This window comes from Onychostoma macrolepis, chromosome 13, assembly GCF_012432095.1.
Source record: "Onychostoma macrolepis isolate SWU-2019 chromosome 13, ASM1243209v1, whole genome shotgun sequence".
Classification (NCBI taxonomy): Eukaryota; Metazoa; Chordata; class Actinopteri; order Cypriniformes; family Cyprinidae; genus Onychostoma; species Onychostoma macrolepis.
The window spans coordinates 8,339,924-8,352,766 of record NC_081167.1 but is presented as its reverse complement, the minus strand read 5'-3'; positions in this window follow the sequence as shown (position 1 = coordinate 8,352,766).

Genomic DNA, 12,843 nt, shown 5'->3' with positions numbered 1-12,843 from the left:
GATAAAGTAATAATATGATCTGATTCAATGGCAGTTCTTGGGAGTTTACAACCATTGAAAACAAATAGAACTGATATTTTATCAGAAATCATGATCCGGTTATACAGTTTAGGACAGGTGGGAATAATAATTAGATTTATTTGGGTTCCAGCACACGTGGGAATTCAAGGTAATGAGGAAGCAGAGAAAATAGCCAAAGAATCATTAAAAATGAAAGATCCAAATATAAACATTTCACTCAGTAGATCAGAAGGAAAACATTTTATTTTAGAAGCGTGCAATAAGAAATGGCAGACAGTTTCAGACTCATGTCATACAGGTCGGCACTATTACAAGGTCGAAAAAATCATAAAGAAAAGCAAAATAATTCACAACTTAAGTAGAAGAAAACAAGTTATTTTCACACACTTAAGAACAGGACATTCAAATCTAAATGATTTTTTACACATTATGGGGAAGCATAACACAGGTTTGTGTGATGTATGTTTAATGGAGGAGACTGTAGAACATGTTTTGAAGAAATGTAAGGCTTATAAAAAAGAAAGGAGGATTCTTAAGGAAGAATCACAAGCAGAAGGGTGCCTGGAATTCACTATAACCAGTTTATTAAATGATGGTCCAAATTCAGGAAAACAAATAAATGCAATCATGAGATTTATTAAGAATAGTGGGTTATATAATAGGATATAGAAGTATTTAGTTCATTCTTTTCACACTCCATCACAGTAGGTGACGGTATGCACCTTTGAAGTTGGTTCGCAACCCGCCATAAAACCTAAAGAAGAAGAAGAAGAAGAAGAAGTCTGGGAAGAAGAAGATTGAGAGGCGTTATGAGCAGTCGTGTGAGAAGTCAATATTTTTCCGCCTGAGGTTTAATGGATAGACAGTGGTGCACGGTCAGTTTAAGTTTCGTGAGTTTAGTGTATACTGACATTATCATGTGGAACTGACGTAGTTGAAGCAGAAGTCCGGTTGAGTGCTTCTTCATCGGATGGAGAGCTGAGAGCACGAGAGAGAATTGCTGGAGCCGTGAGTTTCATTCAGAACACTCTTGTTTTTTCCATAATTCTGACTGTAAGCATTTTTGAGAGTTCTGCTGTTTTTACAAGTCATCCATGAACTGTGTTATAGAGCGAGAGACATTGATTTCTTCCTACGAATCACTTAAGTGCACTTGTTAGTGCGCGAGGATGCGTTTTTTAACTGAATGATAGTTCTCCACAAAGTGATTTATTTTTTATAATTTTTCTTTTTTTTAGTATTTTTGCACTTTTGGAGAGACTGACAATCATCTACGATTAAGTTTTGCTTTTGAGAAGCACTTTTTCCTGCAAGTCAGACCCTGTTCAGGTGTACCGCGTGCGTCCTGTGGCTGATCTGCCAATTTTGTTCCAGAAGGTTTCCGAGTTTTTTTTCCTGGGTCGCGCTGAAACTTCTCGTTTTTTGCCATCCTTACGACATCTCACTGTCCTGTTTCAGCTGTTTGACTCATTGTTGCAAGTCATCGCCTCCAAGCCATTGTTGCTACAGACTGGTACAAGAGTTCGTTACACGTACACAAACACTTTACTGATATCGACTGGACCGAACTGAGTGTTGGAATGAACTCAGAGTGTCGATTTGAACTGTTTGTGAGGACTGATTCAAAGGAAACCGAATCATTAATTGATTCATAAGAATCGTTTGAAATTAGTTATTTGGAGTGAGTCATTCGAAGTGAGCTATTCGAATTGAACTACACTGAACAAAATTATAAACGCAACACTTGTTTTTGCCCCCATTTTTCATTAGCTGAACTCAAAGACTTTTTCTATGTACACAAAAGGCCTATTTCTCTCAAATATTGTTCACAAATCTGTCTAAATCTGTGTTAGTGAGCACTTCTCCTTTGCCGAGATACTCCATCCACCTCACAGGTGTGGCATATCAGGATGCTGATTAGACAGCATGATTATTGCACAGGTGTGCCTTAGGCTGGCCACAATAAAAGGCCACTCTAAAATGTGCAGTTTTATCACACAGCACAATGCTACAGATGTCGCAAGTTTTGAGGGAGCGTGCAATTGGCATGCTGACTGCAGGAATGTCCACCAGAGCTGCTGCCCGTGAATTGAATGTTCATTTCTCTACTGTAAGCCGTCTCCAAAGGCGTTTCAGAGAATTTGGCAGTACATCCAACCGGCCTCACAACCGCAGATCACGTGTAACCACACCAGCCCAGGACCTCCACATCCAGCATCTTCACCTCCAAGATCGTCTGAGACCAGCCACCCGGACAGCTGCTGCAACAATCGGTTTGCATAAGCAAAATAATTTCTGCACAAACTGTCAGAAACAGTCTCAGGGAAGCTCATCTGCATGCTCGTCGTCCTCATCAGGGTCTCGACCTGACTGCAGTTCGTCGTAACCGACTTGAGTGGGCAAATGCTCACATTCGATGGCGTCTGGCACTTTGGAGAGGTGTTCTCTTCACGGATGAATCCCGGTTTTCACTGTACAGGGCAGATGGCAGACAGCGTGTATGGCGTCGTGTGGCTGAGCGGTTTGCTGATGTCAATGTTGTGGATCAAGTGGCCCATGGTGGCGGTGGGGTTATGGTATGGGCAGGCGTATGTTATGGACAACGAACACAGGTGTATTTTATTGATGGCATTTTGAATGCACAGAGATACCGTGATGAGATCCTGAGGCCCATTGTTGTGCCATTCATCCACGACCATCACCTCATGTTGCAGCGTGATAATGCACAGCCCCATGTTGCAAGGATCTGTACACAATTCCTGGAAGCTGAAAACACCCCAGTTCTTGCATGGCCAGCATACTCACCGGACATGTCACCCATTGAGCATGTTTGAGATGCTCTGGGTCGGCGTATACGACAGTGTGTTCCAGTTCCTGCCAATATCCAGCAACTTCGCACAGCCATTGAAGAGGAGTGGACCAACATTCCACAGGCCACAATCAACAACCTGATCAACTCTATGCAAAGGAGATGTGTTGCACTGCGTGAGGCAAATGGTGGTCACACCAGATACTGACTGGTTTTCGGACCCCCCCGGACCCCCCCAATACAGTAAAACTGCACATTTTAGAGTAGCCTTTTATTGTGGCCAGCCTAAGGCACACCTGTGCTATAGACACCTTTTCTGATAGTAAACATTGTGACGTTTTGTTTTGGGCAGTGCTTAGGTGGAGGCAGAAAGATTCCACTGACTGCTTCACTAACGCTAGCTATGAAGTTTGTTAGCTCCGATTTTAAAAAATCCGATTTTACTTGCATATGTAAGATCCCTCACTGTGCAGGACCGTGATTTGTTATTTAAATAAGTTAAATTTAAGGACGAAATCAGATTGGCTGGCCTGTACTCACTCAAAGGATGGACAGGATTACCTCCGGTTGAGTGAACCACATCTATAGAAACCTGACATGTTGTAAAGGGAAACTCACCTGTGTCTATCTAGTCATGAAGATGTGTGTGTGTATATATGATGTGTGTGTGTGTGTGTGTGTGTATATATATATATATATATATATTTATATTTATATATGTATATATTTATATATTTATTTATTTCAGTTTCAGCAGGCAACTATTTTTACAGCTAACATTACATGAGAGTGAACTGGGCCAAAATACAAAAAGTAAGTTAAACATTCAATGTGATGAATATATTATTTGACATTGATGAGCGCTGTAAGGCCGCTGAGGCATCTCAGATAAGAAGATCTGTTATCTTGGCTTTTTATCAATGCAACACCAAAGCAGAATTAATATAAGGTAATTATTTTACAACTTTTGTTATTGGAAAAATACAGAGGTCCGGACCTCGGGGACCTCAATGGTGATTCACTTCTTGAATGGGACTCATCTAATTTATAATTTAATGTCAGAAGCATCCGTTTCATAAACCACCTTTTTAAAAAATGAGCCAACTACAACATGTATACATGTGTTAATTTTGTAGAAACCTGTTTAAAACCCTTCAGGCCTTTCAATAAAGGGCCTCCGGCTTTGAAACAAATCTGCAGCTCAGCTATTCTAACAACAAATACGGCATCAATCACCATTAAGCTGCGTGCATTCGGCTCTGTCAAGAGTGTGCAGTATGTTATTTCTGTCATCTCAATGGCATGTCACGGCTAAACTTGTTCAATTTTTTTAAATAACGACAGGTGGACACACCTCCTCTCTTCTCAGAAACAACGCAACATACAGCTATTAAAGTAACTGACAGAGAATGCCAGACATGTTTTACTAAAGTGCTGAGTGGATGGAAAGACTGCACTTCAAATGGAGTTGGGAATCTAAGCAAACCGTGTAACTCTTGGACCCTGAAACGCAGGGGGGAAAACAGACAGGCCTGTTCTAAATGTCCCCACAAGCCCAAGAAAATGTCCTAACAGCCCTAGGACATTTGCCAGTACAGACATGCTAATTAAAGGAACTTTCCATTAGCAAATTCTGTCCCTCTCGGCCATTACAACCAAAAGAGGCAGGGTTGAAGCCAAAGGGCATGATGGAGACTTTGTAAAAACCACAGACAGTGAGAATGCAGATTAGAGAGGTAAAGTTGCACAAGTTTTGTAACAGTAACCATCGATAATGATCCTGTCAACCACTGCGGGATGCCAAAATGGGTTGAAAGGCTAATGCCAAACCAGTCGGTGTCCCCGGCTAACCCGTGAATGTTATCAGGCACACAAACGCACCAAATGTCCTCCTCCCTCACTGCCTGTGGAGTCACTTCTGTACTGAGATGTTTGCTGGACGTTCGCCTAGCCAAACCTCTCTCATTTATTTGTTATTGTCCTTGTTATTTCTGTTTGGAATATGACGCACATCCCTTCCTCGTTCTCCATCTTCCACAGACAAATAGACACAAATGGAGGTAGACTTGCGCAGCTTCCCGTCTTTGCACAGGTACTGCGTCTGAGGCGGTGTATTAGCAAACACAAAGTGTGGCAGAAAGAAGTCAACCTGAAATGTCTGTTATGGCAATCCATTAACAACACCTCGCTTAATGTCTATCGATTCAGAAGACACGTGCAGAGAGCTGCCCCTTTGATTTCACAGTCTCAAACATCTGTGTGGACACATCTGTGTGTTTATCCAAAAAAAAAAATAAAGTTTTTGAAACTAGATTTGCAATATTTTTGAAGGATATTATAGTGTTTGCAAAGCAGCAAAGGAAATAGTATTCAAATTTTGGAGAAGCTTATATTTTAGACTTTGGTTTTGCATAAATAAAATTTCAAGACTCTCAATATGTGCTTTGTTTTCTGTGTATGTGAATAAACATGCATTATGAAAACATCTTTGAAATGTAAATGAGGTTGTATGGTTAAAAAGATATAAAAAAAAGAGAGAGAAAAGACCATTCACAATGTGCAAATAGATGCAAGCAAAAATAATTCAGTATGCAAATAGGGCATCATTGCTGGTGGACAGAATTTTAGAGAATATTATTCACTGTATAAAGAATAAAAATATATATATAACTTTAAATTATACATTTTTACAAAATGTATTAATGTTTACAAAAATCCAAAACAGACACAGCAAAGGCTAAAATGGTCTACTTCAAGTTTGAATGGAATCTTGTTAAATTATTAAAATATCAGTATTGACTCCTATCAGAGTAAAAACAAACTATATGCACACTTAAGGTCAAATGTTTGTTATAATTTAAGATTTTTAAAATATTTTTTAAATGGGTCTCTTATGCTCCTCAAAATTGCATTTATTTATTTTTTTAAATACAGTAGCCTAACCATTTGTTTCTTCTACTTATTATAGTAATATTGTGAAATATTACCGCAATTTAAAATAACAGTTTTCTATGTTAAATGCTTTTAAAATATAATTTATTCATGCAAATCTGACATTGTTTCTTGAGCAGCAAATCAACATATTAGAATGATTTCTGATGCTGATAATTCAGTTTTAACATCACAAGAATAACATTTTTCACAATTACATTTGAAAATATATTAAAATAGAAAACAGGTATTTTAAATCGTAACATTGCACTATTTTATATTGCAATATTACTGCATCAAATAAATGCAGCCTCGGTGAGCTTAAGAGACTTCTTTTTGAAAAACACATGCACTTTTGATCTGTAGTGTATCTTTAGAAAAAAGTACCACATTATTACCATCAGTGTGATATACACCATGATACTCTTTGATTACCACAATGTTATTTATTATACTACTGCATAAATAACCATTATTTTCATGGTGCATCTCGAAAAAAACATGGTAAAAACATTTGGTGAGTGTGAGATTGATTTCTTGTTTTTGGGACAAACAGTGCAGGTCAGGCTTTGTGAAGGCTCTTACTTGGACACTGGCTCCAGTTGAAGGACAAACACAGTAATGAGAGCGAGCCCATGCTTAATCATTATTTATTCTGGAAGCAATCACAGGCAAAAAGAAAAACTTCTCTTCCTCTGCATCTTTCCCAGGGTCATTTTTTCCAGTGATGTGTTTCGGCAGTGCCACTGTTCAGAGTACAGACGCGAGCCCAAACTTCACCCTCCTCAGGGGCAAACGCATGCATCTCAACCATAACAATCCCCTCCTGGAGGCTTTGTGTGTCTCTTCCTTCCCATGGACACAGGACCAGACTCCTTACGAAAGCCAGACTTCCACTCTTTCCCCAACTACAAAGATTTCATTTTTGGATCAGTTGATTCAGAGATTTCTGATCCTTATAGTGCACAAGAAAACAAAGTGCAGGAAAATAGGAGGGTCTGCCAATTCAGGCCATGGGACTTCCTCTTTCTTTAACAGTCCACAACAGTGGCTACCAATAGTATCGCACAATTGGCTGAGAAATAAGCCTTTTAAAAATAATAAAGGTCATTTCCACATGAACACACCCAGCCACGCACACATTTCCAGTCCATTCACCTTAGTGGACTTCTCAGTTACGCAAAGCATGGGTTATAGCATCATAGCTTTGATGTATTAAAGAATACCTTCATGCTGTTTCTGTCTTCTGTGGGACATTAAATGTGAATTTTCAAAGAAAACCCTGGTCATTCTTTTCAATATAAAGAAAGTGAATGACAAAATAACACCACCATAATAGTTCAACAGACCAAAATGTACATCAGTATCAATCTCTAACTCATGATAGAAATACTGATTTATGAATGAATTGTAATCTTTTCGATTAATAATTGATCCACTTCATAAAATTAGTCTGAATGATTTGAACTTATCCGTTATTATTACCAGTGAATAATGACTTGAAAGGAATAATTTTTAAAAATAATTAAATTTTAATTCTGTCATTAATTACTCACCCTCATGTCATTCCAAATAGAGGTCTGCATTCCCGCGGCTGTCCCGCGGGAACCGCGGGACCCGACCAGATTTCTTGCGACGCGGGATTAAATTCCCGAATAAAACGCGGTTGCGGTCGGTAACTCTGGTGCAATTTGAACGGGAGCGGGCGGTCTAACAATATCCCGTTCCCGACGTCTTTTCAGAACAACATATCTGCGCTTTATTCAAGCACCGGTACAGCCTGCACGGGACTGTTATGCACGCGCAGCACGCATGAAACAGTGCTTCGTTTTATTTGCGAGTGTCTGTGCGCAGCATGTGTATAACGATGCTCAGAGCAGGCTGTAGCCTACCAGTGAATATACGGCCTACAGACAGAACAGGCAGGTTGTCGATGAGTGACAGAGCAGAATAAAGATGGAGCAAAGTGTGGATGCGCTCTCCTTGAAGAACGCTCAACTCGGTTTTGTTTATATTTTGCTTAGCCTATAATTTTAAATGACACATGTCCAATTTATTTATTTATTTATTTTTCTTCCGCGACACTTTTCCTAGGCTAGCTACTGTGTTTACAGCAAGATGTTAAACTAATTTAGTATTTTGACAAGAGGAATAAAATTATAATAGGCCATTTTTGTACAACCTACATTTTTTTTAATGCGACACTTGTTAAACGAACTGTATCCTGACAAGACGAATAAAAATAAGGAATACAATTTTTGTACATTTTTATTTTCTCTGTGACACTTTTTTTTCCTACTGTGTTGGCAGCAAAATGTTAAAAGAATTTCGTGTCTTAAGACACAAAATTCGTTTAACATTTTGCTGTCAATAAAAGACTCTTGACGACGAATAAAATAACAAATACAATTTTGTGCAGACTACACTTTTATTTGTTAGCCTATTTGTCTTTCTTTCAGTAGAGGAAATTTAAATGTGTGATTCTGGAAACGAGATCTAAATTTAGCGGGAACTTATTCAAAGCGGACAGCGGGTGAACAAAGAGTAAATATATCGCGGGAGCGGGAGGGTGCGGGATATAACCTCGCGGGAGCGGGCGGGAGCGGGACTTAAAAAACAGTCCCGCGCAGACCTCTAATTCCAAACCCGTAAAACCTTCGTTCATCTTCCAAACACAAATGAAGATATTTTTGATGAAATCCGAGAGCTTTCTGACCCTCCCATAGACGGCAACCCAACTGACACGTCCAAGGCCCAGAAAGGTAGTAAGGATGTTGTTAAAATAGTCCATGTGGCATCAGTGGTTCAACCTTATTGAACCGCTTGAACCAATTGTTAAATAACGACTTTATTCAATAATTTAATAACACCGGCTAAAACACCTGTAAAAAATCAATACAGACAATTCCTTGTATTTTTACAGACTTTTCTTAGAGTGTGTTCTTAGAGAGTTTCTTAGTGTTTGTCAGGAAACCCGTTTGACAACAGTCCTCATTCTTCTGAGAAGGTCAGAATACCTCAAAAGACTCAGAAATGTCAAAAGACTCGCAAGCAATTCACTAAACTTGTAGGACTGAAAATACTTTTTTTGTGAGCTCAACAACCTCTCCTCTCTGACTGAGCTTTTACTAAGCTGTCTATCTTGGGTAATTGGACCATTACAAATAGTGCAGTCAGCTGGAGCGATGTTAGCTGTGTTTGCCAGCATTTTGAGACACTGATAATTAGCTTAAGCGAGATGCTGAATTCCCTGTGCTCATTTGCATTGCAGTGTAATGGGTTTGGATTTATATAGAGTGCTGTACCTAGTTCCACTTGTCCTTACCATCTGCCCTGTTCTACCAGCGTTCAGAACAGAGAACACTCTGTCAGATGACTGGATGTGGCGGTGAAAGAATTGCTGCAATCACATATATAATTGTGTTAATAGTTCCTGCACTATATGCTCAGCTAAAGCACTCCAGCCAACATGTCCATGTGGACCCCACACTGGATTTATCTGGGCTATGTGGGCGTCAACTGGGCATGGGCTCAGAGTGGGCACTTTGATGGGCTGAATGTGGGCCCCAGCTTGGATAAAACTGTGGGCCCCAGTTAGGTTGCCCATTATTGTTTATTTGTGGGTCCCATAAATATAGCTATATTAGGCTATATTTATAGTTACAAAAATTTAGTTTTTTGCAGTTGATTTATTTTTATGCAATTATGGGTAACTACATTACACTAACAATTGAATAAATTGATTCAATTTTAAGTATTTCATGTGCTTTTAAAGGATTATATCATAGACCATTTACTTTAGGAATAATTTCATTTTATTTATTTATAATCTCCAAAAAAAGTAGGCCTACTCAAAAAAATGTTTTTTCTTATAATCTAAAATCATTTGTATTATGCAGTCATTGCGTCATGCGAAGATTGGCATGTGTCTTCCCTGCCTTCTCATTTAAAAACAAAAAACGTTTGCCACTCACCACTGTCCGTGTACGTTGGTGATGCATTGCTGCCACACATAATTTTTTCCACTCAATTATGTCGTAATAACGAGATGTTTTCTCGTTAAAACTACATAATTATCTCGTTAAAACGTCATCTTTTCTCATAATAACGACATCTTTAAAATGACATCTTTTCTCTCTTAATAATGACATATGTCATAAAAATGACATGTTTTCTGTTATAATAGATATATGGTACATTATGTGAGCGAGCTGAGTGATTGTCCGTGCTGCTGTCGCCACAGTCCGACATAAACGAGGATCTGCATACTGCTGAATTAAAATACACTGTTTTAAATGTATTTTAATGTAATGGTTTTAATTGTAGCGGCATGTTTATTAGGATTAATCTCCAATCTGTCTACAATATAGTGCTATCCAATAACTGCACTCAGACCCATGACTTGTTTAGGCTATATGATCGGATCAAAACAGTTATTTTTGAATAATCGACTCTGGGCTTGGAATATTTCTTTATTTGAATGACTGAAGTTTGATTTAACAACAAATCGAAATATGAACAAGAAATAAAGAGATTTTCTAATAGGTTAATAATAATAATAAATTAAGCTAGATTTTTCGTAGGCCTATTTTTGTTCGTGGGTAAACAAATGAGACTGTAAAGACAGGCTGAGCTAAAAAGTGGAGAAAAAGTTTGACAAACAGAACGAAATATATATAATAGTCGATTATTCAAAAATAACATGATCATATAGCCTAACGTCATGGGTCTGAGTGAAGTTATTGGACAGCACTATATTGTAGACAGACTGGAGATTAATCCTATAAACATGCAGCTACAATTGAAACCATTACACCAAACATATATATATATATATATATATATATATATATATATATATATATATATATATATATATATATATATATATATATATATATATATATTAATTCAATTCAGCAGCGTGCAGATCCTCGTTTATGTCAGACTGTGGCAACAGCAGCGCGGACAGTCACTCAGCTCGCTCACATAATGTACCATATATCTATTATAACGGAAAACATATCGTTTTACGACATCTCGTTATTACGAGAAAAGATGTCGTTTTAATGAGAAAAGATGTCCTTAAAACAAGAAAAGATGTCGTTAAAACGACATAACATCTCGTTATTACAACATAATTGATTGGAAAAAATAATGTGTGTGGCAGCAATGCGTCACCGTACGTCACCGTAAGAAAAATATGGCTCTGAGTAAAGCAATAAAAATAGTTTTCATTAATTGAAATAAAGAAATAAAATGGTGAAAAAAATTAATTAAAAACAAAAATTAGAAAAACTAAGGGAAATAGTTTTTAATAGTTTAAGTGACTAAAATGGTGATAAAACTTAAAATAGTTTAAGTGACTAAAATGAAGCTAAATAGAAATACATAATAAAAACAACAAACAAAAGTACTCAAATTAAAATGAAAATATACAAATAAAATAATTCTAAATATGAATAAATACTATAATAGAATATAAATATTACTAAAATAACACTGATTAAAAGTCTTTTTTAAATGTTGATACCCAAGTTGCTACAGTGTCTGGGGAGTGCAAACAGATTACAAACTATATTACTGTTTGTTGCTTATTAATAATAAATGTGTCTATCGAACATTAGTATCTTAAACACTAAACTTAAATATGAAAATTTTACACTTAAAATTAAATGGATTTTAAAGCTTAAAAAAAAATCAATGAAATATAGCTTATGAATGGAGTAAATGTAAGTAAATTGTAATTAGAGAATACATTAATAACTACATTTGGTACCATAACTAATAAACCAGAGTAGACCCAATGAGTACTAAAACTATTTTATATATATGTATGTATGTATATATTATATATATACAGTGGGTACGGAAAGTATTCAGACCCACTTACATTTTTCACTCTTTGTTATATTGCAGCCATTTGCTAAAATAATTTAAGTTCATTTTTTTTCCTCAATGTACACACAGCACCCCATATTGACAGAAAAACACAGAATTGTTGACATTTTTGCAGATTTATTAAAAAAGAAAAACAGAAATATCACATGGTCCTAAGTATTCAGACCCTTTGCTGTGACACTCATATATTTAACTCAGGTGCTGTCCATTTCTTCTGATCATCCTTGAGATGGTTCTACACCTTCATTTGAGTCCAGCTGTGTTTGATTATACTGATTGGGCTTGATTAGGAAAGCCACACACCTGTCTATATAAGACCTTACAGCTCACAGTGCATGTCAGAGCAAATGAGAATCATGAGGTCAAAGGAACTGCCTGAAGAGCTCAGAGACAGAATTGTGGCAAGGCACAGATCTGGCCAAAGTTCCAAAAAAATTTCTGCTGCACTTAAGGTTCCTAAGAGCACAGTGGCCTCCATAATCCTTAAATGGAAGACGTTTGGGATGACCAGAACCCTTCCTAGAGCTGGCCGTCCGCCAAACTGAGCTATCGGGGAGAAGAGCCTTGGTGAGAGAGGTAAAGAAGAACCCAAAGATCACTGTGGCTGAGCTCCAGAGATGCAGTCGGGAGATGGGAGAAAGTTGTAGAAAGTCAACCATCACTGCAGCCCTCCACCAGTCGGGGCTTTATGGCAGAGTGGCCCGACGGAAGCCTCTCCTCAGTGCAAGACACATGAAAGCCCGCATGGAGTTTGCTAAAAACACCTGAATAAGATTCTCTGGTCTGATGAGACCAAGATAGAACTTTTGGCCTTATTTCTAAGCGGTATGTGTGGAAAACCAGGCACTGCTCATCACCTGTCCAATACAGTCCCAACAGTGAAGCATGGTGGTGGCAGCATCATGCTGTGGGGTGTTTTTCAGCTGCAGGGACAGGACGACTGGTTGCAATCGAGGGAAAGATAAATGCGGCCAAGTACAGGGATATCCTGGACGAAAACCTTCTCCAGAGTGCTCAGGACCTCAGACTGGGCGAAGGTTTACCTTCCAACAAGACAATGACCCTAAGCACACAGCTAAAATAACGAAGGAGTGGCTTCACAACAACTCCGTGACTGTTCTTGAATGGCCCAGCCAGAGCCCTGACTTAAACCCAATTGAGCATCTCTGGAGAGACCTAAA